The 13,713-nt window shown below is 48.6% G+C and overlaps 1 long non-coding RNA gene across 1 annotated transcript; it reads left to right on the forward strand.

Moving 5' to 3' along the window:
* The first annotated feature begins 356 nt into the window (after positions 1–356).
* LOC120882972 lies at positions 357–13,647 on the forward strand. The gene is made up of 3 exons (XR_005725628.1): positions 357–599; positions 12,307–12,515; positions 13,419–13,647. It is a non-coding gene; the product is annotated as an uncharacterized LOC120882972 (long non-coding RNA).
* The last annotated feature ends 66 nt before the right edge of the window (positions 13,648–13,713 follow it).

Consider the following 13,713-nt stretch of genomic DNA (forward strand, 5'->3'; position numbering starts at 1 on the left):
GCGGAGGAAAGACAGCAGGATGCCTCCGTGGGCCGAAGCAAGGGCAGTGCACTTCATAGGGCTACACTTGATTGAGGGCTCCTGTGAGGAAAAGAAGATGGCAAAGAAGCAGAATCCAAGGAGAACTCACCACCATGTTGCTGCTACTGTGTGCCCCGAGTGAGTCACTAACCTCTGCAAACCTCAGTGTTCTCATATGTATAACAAGGAATGACTCCTTTGTTGTAAGGATTAACTGAAAGGGCCTGTGTACAGCCATCTATAATGTCTTACACAATTGTGGTTCTAAATGATGCATTTAAATGATAAATGATACTAGTCCTTGACGTTTGTTGAATGCTTCTCCAGGTTCAGACACTGTGATCTGAGTGTTATTTAATTTAATCTTCAAACCACCCATGGGTTTAGGAATGATTCTTTCCATTTTACAGAAATTGAAGGGCAGAGCAGTTAAAGGAACTTGACCACAACAAAATACATCAGAAAAGCGATGAAAGACCAAGGAGGATGCAGACCACGTCACGCTGAGACCACGACAGCCCGCGGAGACCCACTGAACCAGGACCGACGCTGGGCTAGAGGCTCAAATCTGCCCCAAGGTTGGTCCAGACTCGCTTCTCCTGTAGCTTCCGGTCTAAAATGAAGGAGCTCAAGGGGTTCGCTGGTGGCTCAGATGGTAAAGAATCCGCCTACAATGCAGGAGACCTGGGTTCAATCTCTGGGTCAGAGAGATCCCTTGGAGGAGGGCAAGGAAACCCACTCTAGTAGTCTTGCCTGGAGAATCCCATGGACAGAGGAACCTAGAGGGATATAGTCCATGGGGTTGCAAAGAGTCAGACACGACTGAGCGACTAAGCACAGCACACAAGCCCTGACGGATGTGAGCTGGTGCCCCCCATCTCCATGTGTGTGTGAGTGAGTGTGTGTGTGTAAGTGTATGTGTGTGTGTGTGTGAGTGAGTGAGAAATATGGAACTTACCAGGGTGTTGCAGGTGCCACCTGCCCCTCCTGTGTGCCCCGGGTGAGTCACTAACCTCTGCAAACCTCAGTGTTCTCATATGTAAAACAGGGAATGACTCTTTTGCCATAAGGATTAATTGAGAGAGCATACATACAGCAGTCTATAACGTCTGACACAATTGTGGCTTCTTCAGGAGGATCCTGGTTATTGTTGATGCTTTGCATTCCTATATACATTTTAGAACCAGCCTTTCAATTTCCGTGAAAAACTGTGTTGGGCTTGCATTGTGTTCCTCTGGGGAGAACTGAAACCTTTATCATATTGCGTTTTCTGCTCAAGATCGTGGGATATTCTTCTTAGATCTCATTTTCACCTCCTTTCAGGAAGGTTTAAAGGGTCTTGAACACCTCTTGTTGGACCCATTCCCAGAACAGTCAATTGTCCTTGATTTGTGGATTTTGCAATTTGCAAGCTTGCTTAGTTGCTAAAATTTCTTTCTAACTCCAAAATCAATGTTTGTGGCAAAAATTTGAGTCACCTAATGCACATTCCCAGCTGAGGTCAGACAAGGTTGGGTGCTGCCTTCTTGTTCCTTCTCTTGAACTGTAGCAAGTATCCTTTTCAAAGACTATTTAGAGTCACATTTTTACATTTCTGGTTAATTCTTTTTTTGAGGGGAGGAGTAATTTTGCTTTTAAAATGGTCCCAAAGTGTAGGGTTAAATCAATGTATGGTGTCCTAAATAAAAGCTATGAGGTATCTTAGGGAGAAAACCGTGTCAGGTATGATTTGCTCAGGCTGCAGTTACAGCGCTGTTGACTGTGAGTGAACTAACAGTATATTGTTGAATATACATGAATTAGGTGTCTTTAAACAAAACACACATAAAGCAAGTTTATGTAGTGATCCCTGACAGTCTGTGGCTCTGAGGTTCAATTAACTAACACCCAGGGAAAATGTGCAGGAAAAAAAAGATAATAGATTTGATTCCCAAGGGTAAGAGCAAAAGGTGCTTAATCCCAGTGGCCTCTAAGAATTTTTGGTTTTGCTTTTTTTTTTTTTGGTTTGTGTGCGTGGTGAGAAAAAAAATACGCAAAACAAAATTGACCATCTTCACCATTTTTAAGTATATAGTTCAGTGGTGTTAATATGCAGTTGGTGCTCATATCTATGGGTTCCTCATCATTGAATTCGACTAACTGAATCATAAATATACCCCCAAAATTCCAGAAAGTTCCAAAAAGCAAAACTTGAATTTTCTGTGCTCTAGCAACTGTCCACACAACGTGTACGTTGTATTAAGATTGTAAGAAATGCAGAGATGACTCACAGTGTGCAGGCATGTATGTGGGGGTTGTGTGCAAACACTACACTGTTCACTTACTTTTTGCTGCCCTCCCTGGGTCTTCGTTGCTGCATGCAGCTTTCTCTAGTCGTGGCGAGTGGGGCCGCTCTACACCACCCACACTTCCCAGCTCCCGTAACTGTCCACACTCCACCTCTGACCACATCCTTCTCCTCCCTGCGTGTCCACTGCGCCACTGCATGCCTCTCCCTTCAGGGGCCCTGCTGCCCTCCCTCGTCTCCCCGGCCCAGATCCCGTGAAGCCCCGTTTCTGCAGCTCTCTCAGCAGCACCAGCCCCCCTCCGCCCCGTCCCTGCTCCCCGCACCTCCAGCCTGAGTTCAGGCGGTCTTGGTCTGATTCGTCCTCTCTCTTTTCTCATCCTGCCACAGGTTGCCTGGGTCACAGGAGGAGAGGTACACTCAGTCCTTCAGCTTAAGGAACTGAGCTAAGGGTCCCCAGCAGCCCTTTCTTAGGGAGGGCTCCTTCTCCTCCCTCCCCCTGAACCATCAGGACTCTCCTCAGGCCCGTGACCCCCCGCCTCCCTTGCCCAGCAGCTGCCAGTGCCCCTGCTCCCGAGCCCGACAGCCACAGGGGCTGGTGACAGAGGTGCCTTCTTGCCTGCAGTGGGCAGACACGCTCCAGGAGCCCTCTGTTCTCCCAGGACCCTCCCCCTACCTCCACTCCTTGGATCAGCCAACTTCCTTCTCCATGGCTACACCGCCTCCTATGAGCAGCCGCCTAGACTCATGGGCATCTGGGGTTCAGGATGGGGCCTGCCCCCTCACCTCCTGGCCTGGGTGACAGTGTCCTCCTGTCCGGTTGGTTCCCTATCCTTCTGAGTCTGTGCGGATCCAGGCCCGGCCCTGCCACTGACTTCCCACCAGTGACTCACAAACCTGGGAGTTTGGATTCATCTTGGTGAAACTCAACCAGGGAAGAGTACATGTGGTGAAGAGTACCCCACTCGCCGCAACTAGAGAGAGCCCCCATGCACCTTTTGGGGTTCCCACCTCAGGGTACTGCAGAGCACATGGGGGCCCTGGGCACAGACTTTGTGAAAGTGGAGAGACCAGGCTTGCCAGCTGCAGACGCCTCCTGTGTTTAATGAGCCAAGCCTCTCATCATCCAGACCTGGTCAATCCGTGTTCCTACTAGAGGGAAGGTTTTCCTTTAACAAAAATATTAGATACAGAAAAGCAACAATCTACCTTTGAAACTTAAAGTGTAATCAGTGATTCACAGAGCTCACAAAATGGAGCAAAAAACAGATCCTCTGTAATAAATTAATCACATTCATTAAACAAAAACTAAAATAACTCGCATTACACAAAATTCTAAGAAATAAATAAATGGTTATGGCAATTAATAAAAATCACCTGTTGTTGCCCCAGTTTCATGTCTATCTTGCTAATTGATTCTCCGCCCTGAAAAAAAAGACCATGTCTCATTCTCTTATATGAAGTTGTGTAGACTTATCTCTAGGAAAATGAACTCCAGGTGTCAGAAACTGGGTCTGCCCCAGCTCCGTAAGCGGCTGTGGCCGTGGCCGTGGCCGTGGCCATGGCCGTGGCCGTGGGGCCTGGTGCGGGGCAGCTGGCATGGGCAGGCGTCCAGCAGACTCTGTCAGGTGGACATTCCACATCTGAGCTGCCCGTGCGGCACCTCCGGCCACGTGGGGGATCAGGCCTCGCTGTGTGGTTGGTGGGGCTGAGAACTGGGTTTCTGTTTTATTTTATTTTATGAATTTAAATGTAACTCAACCACCGTGGCCAGTGGCTCCTGAATTGGGATGAGCAGCCCTGATGGCTGTTTCCTGCAGAAGAGCTGGTCTTCTCGCCCTGCTGATGTGGAATGGCGAGCTCAGGCAAGGAACAGGACTGTAAGTCTTCCTTTTCCCACTCCAACTGGAGTTCATCCTGCAGGTCCCCGGAAATGCTGCTGACTCAGAGCTTCTCTAAGCAAAACAGTCATCAGAGAGGTCAGAAAAATGCAAAAGAGGAAAAGATCTGTGTTAAATACAAGACTGTATTTATCAACAACTAAATGCCATCACACACCCTCTTAAAGGCACAGTTTAGAGTTCTTATGTGTGAAAATGAGAATGACAGCCTTTTTCATCCAACTATCCATGGAATGGAAGCTAACCCAGGAGAATCCATAGATGTGGGTCTCACCAGGAAGACTATATAATATTATGACTAAAAACGTTGACTTAGTTGGAATTTTTTAAAAGATACTTTTGATGTGGATCATTTGTTAAGTCTTTATTAAATCTGTTACAATGTTGCTTCTTTTTTTTAAATTTGTTTTTCGCTGAAGGGTAATTGCTTTACAGTATTGTGTTGGTTTCTGCCAAACATCAGCATGAAGTTCCTTCTGTTTTATGTTTTGATTTTTTAGGCCCAAAGCATATGGGACCTTAGTTTCCTGACCAGGAATAGAACCTGTACCCCCAGCATTGGAAGACAAAGTCTTAACCACTGGATCACCAGGGTAGTCCCTGAAAGTTTTTTTTAAAAAGTAGTGGCTCCCTAACCTTGGGCAGGTTGTTGAGCCTCAGATCCTCACTTTATTGGTAAAGTGGGAATCCGGATATACTTCACAGGGTTGTGCTAAGTTGCTTCAGTGGTGTCCAGCTCTTTGTGACCCTATGGACTGTAGCCTACCAGGCTCCTCAGTCCATGGGATTTTCCAGGCAAGTGTACTGGAGTGGCTTGCCATTTTTTCTCCAGGGATCTTCCCGACCCAGGGATTGAACCCAGGTCTCTCACATTGTAGGCAGATGCTTTACCGTCTGAGCCACCAAGGGATTGCTGAGGGTTAAATGAGACAAAGATGAACAAGGCTTCAGCCCAAACACAGCAGACATTGGATAAATGTCAGGTGTCATCAACTTGTTGTTACCCCCTCTGCCCCACAGCATGTTCATGCTTCTCCACTGGTCTTCATAGTGCAGGTGGTCTCCCATTGATGGACTCAGGTTCCTCAACCTCAGCAGAAAGCTGAAGACCATGCAGCCTAGCCCCCAGAAGCCCCCAGTGGGGACCAGAGGGTCATGAATCGCCAGGAAGCAGGTGTAAGGTCAAACGGGAAGGGGGCGTGAGCTCTACACAATGAAGATGAGAACCAGTCCCTGGATGACCCCACCAGACCCCTGAAAACTAAACTGGATAAAAGGGGACCCCCAAAATGTTCATTTTTAACTGGAGTCCCTCTTTCAAGAAGAGAAATGTACCAATGGTCCCACAGTCCAGTGAAGGCTGTGCTTGCCGTTTAAGACACGTCCTCCTCAGCACCAACCATAGCAGAGTTGTGGGTCACTGTGTGTGTGTGTGTGTGTGTGTGTTTGTGGGCCATGTGTGTGTGTTTGGGTTTGGGGGTTTGTTTTGGAGAGAGACAGCTTTCGCTTGTTTGATTTTTGTAGAATAATAAGTAACAGTCGGCAAGAAATTCTGCCAGGATGTGGCCACAGCGGTCAAGTTCCCAAACAATCTTCAGTGGCCCTTGACAACCAAATGCAGAAAGGACCTTCCCTGGGGAAAGACAAGGAAATACGCGGACACTGGCAAGCCTCTACGTTTTTGCAAAAGTCCAGCATCAGAGAAGCCTTCTTGCTCGGCCTACGTCTGCCAATTGGTCACTCATGATTCAGGTTAAAAACAAAACAGAAGCAAGCATTGTTCTGATCCTTGCCCTGATAACATCCCAAGAAAACTTGAGAGCTGGCAGGAGAGAAGAGCAGATAATGGTCAATGCTGTCACTTGACTTTAAAAAGCACTGATTTTTTTCTTTTAAAGGAACATCTTCAGTTTCCAAGACCATACACGATTTCTCACTGCAGCTCAAAATTTTCCACTGGGCTCCCTCCTGGTGATTTTGGATGTACACGGTAGTAAGTGGCAGCTTGCAGCTAGCAACAGCAAGCGGTAGCTAGAAGCAGGGTCTTAGTCTCCTAGACCAAGAGTCCTAATCACTGGACCACAGGTGCCAGCAGTTAGGGCTAGGGTCCCTAGTCTTGCCTGCCTAGTTAAGAATGAACTCAGTCAATGAGGCAGAAGGTACAGAGTAAAGAAGTTTATTGGAAAGAAAAGTACTTGCCAAAAGACACATGGGTGAGTTCAGAGAGAGAGTCATGCCTTTGGAAAGTTTAAATCCTATATAAAAGGTCAGTTTTCTGGGTCTGTGTCTTCCCTTAAGCCAATTACCTTGCTTTGTCCCTACTGTCTCAGGACCCTCCCTTGGGATGCACACGCATACCCTCGCCACGATGGATCTTGAAGTGAAGGCTTCTGGGAAGAGCAAGACTTGTGGCCTGGAATTATCCTCTGACTTTTGACTCAAAAGAGCCTTTCTGGGCCTGTCTTCCTTATCAGACAGGATTTTTTCCTTTCTTTGTCCTTGCCATGATTACTCCCCTGGAGGTGTTTAACAAGAGACAAGGATAGGCTATTTACATGTTTTTGTTGGTTGTTACTTCTTCAACTGGAGCTCATCTACCTCTTATATCAGGGAATGCAAAGAGGAGGCTGGTTGACTATAAATTTCCAACCTGGAGCCCATCTATCTCCTCCCTCACTGGGAATTGACAGGGCCCAGCGCAGATGCAGCAGGATCCGCTGGCCACTGGGCAGGCCCGGCCACAGAGGCCAGGAGGTCGGCTCTGTCCTGGGACTGCCTGCCACTCCCCCAGAAGAAGGACCTTCCATTCCCGCTTTGCCTGTAAACAGTGTTCCTCAGATCAGCATTCAAGGTCTTTTGCAATCACCATTGATTTTTCGAGACTGGAAAGAATTGTACTTTATTAAGGGCTTTTCTTAGGCTTCCCAGGTGGTGCAGTGGTAGAGAACCCGCCTGCTAATGCAGGAGACACAAGAGACATGGGTTTGATCCCTGAGTCAGGAAGATTCTCTGGAGGAGGAAATGGCCAACCCACGCTAAAATTCTTGCCTGGAGAATCCTCATGGACAGAGGAGCCAGGCAGGTACGATCCATGGGGTTGCAGAGTCAGACAAGACTGACCAGACACACACACACAAGGGCTTTGCTCATTTGTGATAAGTCATTGAATCCTCCAAATAGCACTTTGAAGATACTTCTTTCAGCCCAGCAACCTTTCTCAGGAGGGTCATGGGCTGAGGTCAGAGGGAGTCGGGGAGGGGCTACCTGCACCTGCTGGGACCCTGATCGTCACCTTCCCGGTCAGCTTGTCTCCCACCCACCCCCGCTGTTCCACCCGCTGCTTCTCCACATCTCTGTCACCGTCACCTGCAGCCGTGACTCACTACCTGGAACCGCACTCCCCTTCTCTTCACCACCTGCCTGTCCTCACCTCTTCCCCAAAGCCTGTCCTAGTCGCCCCATGGCCCTGGATCTAGTCTGTCTGTTTGGAGATGCTGGGGTATTGGCTGGTGGAGCGGACAGTCCAATTCAGACTTGGTTTCCAGGCTCTGATTATCAGTCATCACTTAAGCCCAGACTCCGGTTGCATCACCTCCCAGAGGCGGCGAATGTCTACATTCCAAGGCGGCCTCACCCCCGCCCCCGACAAACTCTCAGGGTCATGGCCCAGAGGACGGAGTCCTGACGCACATGTGCCTAGGGAAGAGCTCAGCTCCTCCCCACCGTCAAGGCCAGTTCTGTGAATGAGAACAAAGCAAGCAGGACAGGCGTGACAGCTGATAGGTCAGGCTGAGGAGCGCCCCCACCCCGTTCTCAAGAACCTGCTGGAGGAGGCACTCCAGCAAAATGAGGGGGTGAAGCAAAGAAGATACGAGACAAGACTCCAGGAAGCAGGAGCCCAATACAGGAGGAGCAGCGGGCAGGCCTGCGGGACTGTCCAGATGGGGGTGGGGAGCAAGGAGCCAATGGAGCAGAGGGATCAGAACCACGTCCACTCCAACGGCTACTCCCGAGCATGTGACAGGCGCGTGGAAGAGCAGGGAAAACTGAACAATAGACACACAGAGAACCTGGCGAAAGGAAGTGTGGGCCCTGTGGCTTTGAGGGTGGGAGGTGGCAGAAGGACTGTAAACAGCAAACTCCATCCAGAAGTGATTTTCTCTGTAGTTAACACAAGAACCAGTTTTGTTGTCTTGTTGTTTTTGTTTATTGTCGAGAGGCTTGTGGGATATTAGTCCCTTGATTAGGGATGGAACCCCCGCCTCCCTGCAGTGGAAGCACAGAGCCTTCACCACTGAATTTCCAGGGAAGCCCCTGTGGGACCAGTATTTATTTTACCAAAATATGAAATGTGGATTTGTTATGAGGAAGGAGGAAGGGATGGGTGCTGGGTGGGAGCCACCCATGTAAGGAGAAGCCAGCCCTCCAAATACTACAGAAGCAGGCAGAAGACCCAGATCAGGAAACAGCAGAAGAAGCACATTGTTTAGAGACCAGAGCAGGGGTGGGAGTGAGGTGGGGGGGGTCACGGTCAGAAACGAGGGCTTTGCTTGCCTTCAGGGCACAGCGCTGCCATGAGTAGAGGGGCGGGCGGAAGACTGAGTTATTTCCTTGAAAGCCTTTTAGTTCTACTTGAGTCCTTAAACTGTGTACACTTATTATTTGGATAAATTTTTCAAAATAGTACTTTAGTCAGAATTTAGTTAAACAGTATGAAATACAGTTAAACCCTGTATTTTACAAATTTAAATAATGGATGTAGATTTACTAGGACACTTTGCAAGGGTCTGGTCCCAAATGAGAAAGACCCGGGAAGCAGGACCTCTCAGGCACACAGTCCCGCCCACCACAGCCCCCGAGGAGCGAGGAGCTGGGTCACTGCTGATGGCTTCTGACTTAATAACGGGTTTGAAACACAAGACCTCTGACAACTACGCCTTTAACCTGTTTTCATGATGGAGAGGAATTTAAATTCAGTTCAGTTCAGTCACTCAGTTGTGTCTGACTCTTCGCGACCCCACGGACTGCAGCACATCAGGCCTCCCTGTCCATCACCAACTCCCAGAGTTTACTCAAATTCATGTCCATCGAGTCGGTGATGCCATCCATCTATCTCATCCTCTCTCATCTCCTCCTCCTGCCTTCAATCTTTTCCAGCATCAGGATCTTTTCCAATGAGTCGGTTCTTCCTATCAGGTGGCCAAAGTATTGGAGTTTCAGCTTCAGCATCAGTCCTTCCAATGAATATTCAGGACTGAATTCCTTTTGGATGGACTGGTTGGATCTCCTTGCTGTCCGAGGGACTCTCAAGAGTCTTCTCCAACACCACAGTTCAAAAGTATCAACTCTTCTGTGCTCTGCTTTCTTTAGAGTCCAACTCTCACATTGATATATGACTAATGGAAAAACCATAGCTTTGAGTAGACAGACCTTTGTTGGAAAAGTAATGTCTCTGCTTTTTAATATGTTATCGAGGTTGGTCATAACTTTTCTTTCAAGGAGCAAGCATCTTTTAAATTCATGGCTGCAGTTACCATCTGCAGTGATTTTGGAGCCCCCCAAAATAAAGTCTGTCACTGTTTCCCCATCTATTTGCCATGAAGTAATGGGACTGGATGCCATGATCTTAGTTTTCTGGATGTTGAGTTTTGAGCCAACATTTAGGAGTTTAGGAAAACTTAAGAAGGGATGGTTTCTGACCTGAAACACCCAGGTCAGCTGTCTACACTGCTCAGGCCATTTTCTCCCTCCTCCCTTTTTCCCATCTACGGGCCCTAAACAAGGGGTTTGGGGAAACCAGGAAGACTTCATCCTGAGCTCTTGTCCCTATGAATTTGGGATTGTCAGGTGCTCCATGGCAGCAATTCACATCTTTCTTATTCACACAGCAGCATCCTGTCTCCATATGAACAACTGAATGAAATTTAAGACTTTGAGCCCCACCCAAGAGCCCGTGGTTACTAGCATCCCCAAAGGCCGTCACTTAGGGCAATTCTTGGTGTCCAGACGATGCTATGATATATTTCTCAGGAGCTGGTGGAATCCTGAGCTGAATGAGCCCCGGCGAACATCGGATGTGGTCACAGGCACAGAGCAGAGAGAGAACAAGGATTCGTGTCCCCGAGGGTTTGTGACCCACCGAGGATGCTGTGAACCAACAGAGCTGGCAGCTTGAGAAGGTGCCTGAGGAGAAGGGGGTGGGGGCTGGGGTGATTTTCTGTTGAAACCGTCAGGCAAAAACCTCAGGAAGCAGGCAGGGCTAGTAGACTGGCCGTAGTGCCTGCGGCCACTCATCCCAACTCTTCCTGCCACTGCTGGCTCTCTGTCCTGTCACCCACCATCACCCTGCCATCCATCTGCTGAACGAAAGGATGTCCAGCTCTAAGTGGGCGTAGTGATGAAGCAGTTACAAAGCATTCACTTAAAACACTGTCGTTTAACTAAACTGCTGACCCTTCCTCACACCCCTGCCTGGGGTTCCCAGGGACCCATTGTTTTTCATTGCCTAAAACTTCATCATTCCTGGTTGTGGCTCACGACACCAACTTAGAGCAAAATGGACAGGAGCTGCCAGCTACATCTACACGATTGTCAGAAAACTGAGAAACCATAAGATTTCAGGCAACGGTTACTCACCATCTCGGAATACAAAATAATGAGTTCCATGGGCTTCGTCTATCTAGTCACGACTATAACCCTGTGTTCAGGAGACAGGAAGTGTCAGTCATGTCCAACTCTTTGTGACCCCAAGGACTGTAGCCCGCCAGGCTCCTCTGTCCATGGGATTCTCCAGGCAAGAACACTGAAGTGGGTTGCCATTCCCTTCTCCAGGGGATCTTCTTGACCCAGGGATCAAATCTGCGTCTCCTGCATTGCGGGCAGATTCTTTACTGTCTGAGCCAACAGAGATGACCTGGTAAATCCTTGTTCCTGAGTTAATGAATGAACAGTCAGCACACTTATAAAAAACTCTCCAAGTCCGTTTCTGGATATTTATCAGAAGAAAACACAACAGTAACTTAAAAATATCTTCACCCTCAAGTTCACTGCAGAATTATTTACAACAGCCAAGATCTGGAAAAATAGCATAAATGTCCATCAGTGTTTGAATGGATAAAGATGTGTTACCCACACAATGGGACAGTATTTGTTCAGCCACAAAGACTGAGATCCTGCCATTTGCCACACGAGGGTGGACCCCAAGGGCATTATGCTCAGTGAAGTAAGTCAGACAAAGACAAACACTGTGTGACCTCACTTCAAATAGCAGACAGGCACAGAGCTCATAGACATAGAACACAGATGGATGGTGGCTAGAGGGGATAGTAGGGGTCGGGCGTGAGCAAAAGGGAGTCAAAGGCTGCAAACTTGTAGTTATATAATAAACAAATCATGAGGATGCCACATATAGCATGGCGGCTGTAGGTAATAATTCTGTATGCATATGTGAAAGCTGCTAAGAATAGACCCTAAAAGTGCTCCTCACAAGGAAAAAAACAAAATTCTGTAATATGGATGCTGATCAACGTTCGTTAGACTAACTGGGGTGATCATTCCACAGAATGTACAAATATCGAATCACTATATTGTATACCTGTTACCTATATGATGTTAGATGTCAACTACACCTCAATAAAAACAAAACAGAAAAAAAAACCCAAAGCAACAAAAACAAACTCTCCAGGGAAAGAAACAAAGGGCAAAATGTTTAATCCTACAGAAATGTCACTGCTGTGAAAAATGCACAGAACATTTTGAGGCTCCAAGAAAATGTTTTTAAGATCCCTGATCTCGTGAAAGTGAGAGGCTGAGCTCAGCCCTGTGAAAGCACTCTCTTCACGAGAACGAATGTCAAAAGAAAAAGAAGGAAAATCCTGAGAGTCACTCAGGGAGAGGTGACCTGCCCGCTGTGAAAGTGCAGAAAAGGGAACTGAATAAATGGATCAGATTTAAGGAAACGACTCGCTTCTATGGTGGGGGTGACAGTGTTTAACGGGGAGAACAAGGTGAGAGAGAAATGAAAGAAAAACTGGGGAGACTCGTTTAAGGGGAAAAAATTTAAAGATAAAAAGTTTTCACTTCAAAGCTTCCTCTTCCCAGCATCTTTCTGAACAGAGCTTGACCAGAAACCAGAACGGGGCAGCAGAATTTACCCACAGGGAGCTGGTGACCGCATCAGGGCCCAGAGGGGACCCCCAGACCGTTGTTCTCATGAAGGGAGCTGGGACCGCAACTGGGGACTTGGACACCCGCTCAGGCCGCACTCGCGTCCATGTTTACTCAGCGTCAGCTCTGAGCCACGCGGGAACGTAATTCCTCACTGGATCGGGTGGTGCTTCTCCAGCTCAGCCACTTCTGAGTGAGCAGCCTGGATGCAGAGACACATTCAGACATTTTCAAGACCTAGGTCCCTTGCTGGTGAAGCTTCTTCCAGGAGCCGCTTCCATGGCCGCGGGGCCCGGGTCAGGAGGGAGAGCCCAGGGTCCTCTCTCACTCCTGAAGGGACGTCGGGCTCGTCCCTGTCCTGGTCTCAGATAGGGGTCCTCAGGTGTAAATCGCACAGGGTGACTGTGTAGACGGGCTCTGTGCCCTGTCCACCTGCACCAGCACAGCTCCAGAGACAGAGACCTGCGGTGGGCTGAAGCGGGGCCGTGGCCATGCCAGGCAAGTCCAGCAGAACCAACACCCGGGCCTGGGCATCCAGGGGGCCTGACGGGGCTCAGGATGAACCCCACAAGGAGAGAGCCTCACAGGGGAGGAGGCTGCCTGGGAAGGTTGGCCCTGGCTCAGCTCCTGCTGGACAAGCTGCACAGGATACCCCACGTGAGATGGATGGAACCCACAGTGTGCTCAGTCATTTCAGTCGTGTCCGATTCTGTGACATCATGGACCGTAGCCCATCAGGGTCCTCTGTCCATGGGATTTCCCCATAAGAATACTGGAGTGAGTTGCCATTCCCTTCTCCAGGGGGTCTTCCCGACCCAGGGTTCAAACCCGCATCTCTGGTGTCTCCCGCAGTGTAGGCAGATTCTTTACCATTGAGCCACTGGGGAAGCCCAGAACCCACAGAATCACAAGAAATAAAAAACCAGTGGATTTTTAAGCCACCGAGATTTGGCGTGTTTGCTACTCAGGAGGTGTAACTTGAGCAATAAGGCTAATAGAAGTTCTAAAGACATTTCCCTCCTTGACAAGCTCTATTCCTTCCACAGACCACTCTGAAGAGGAAGTCGTCACTGAATGACTAAATGCCTCTGGGTTCATGTCCATGAACAGAGCCTCTGTCCTAGGGTGGGAAGATGGAGTGGCAGGGAGGCACATGGGGACCTGCCGGGCACCAGGGTCATCCAAACCCACCAGCTCAGCCACCTCCCCAGCCCTCTGCCGGGGCCCACACAGTTGGCTTATTAGAAATAAAATGCAGGTTTTTATTCTTTTCAATTTCTCCTTTTAAAATTCAAATATCCACTGACATAGTCGCTCCACATACTACAGAAAAGCAGGGCA

The sequence above is a fragment of the Oryx dammah genome, unplaced genomic scaffold (assembly GCF_014754425.2).
Source record: "Oryx dammah isolate SB20612 unplaced genomic scaffold, SCBI_Odam_1.1 HiC_scaffold_24, whole genome shotgun sequence".
NCBI lineage: Eukaryota > Metazoa > Chordata > Mammalia > Artiodactyla > Bovidae > Oryx > Oryx dammah.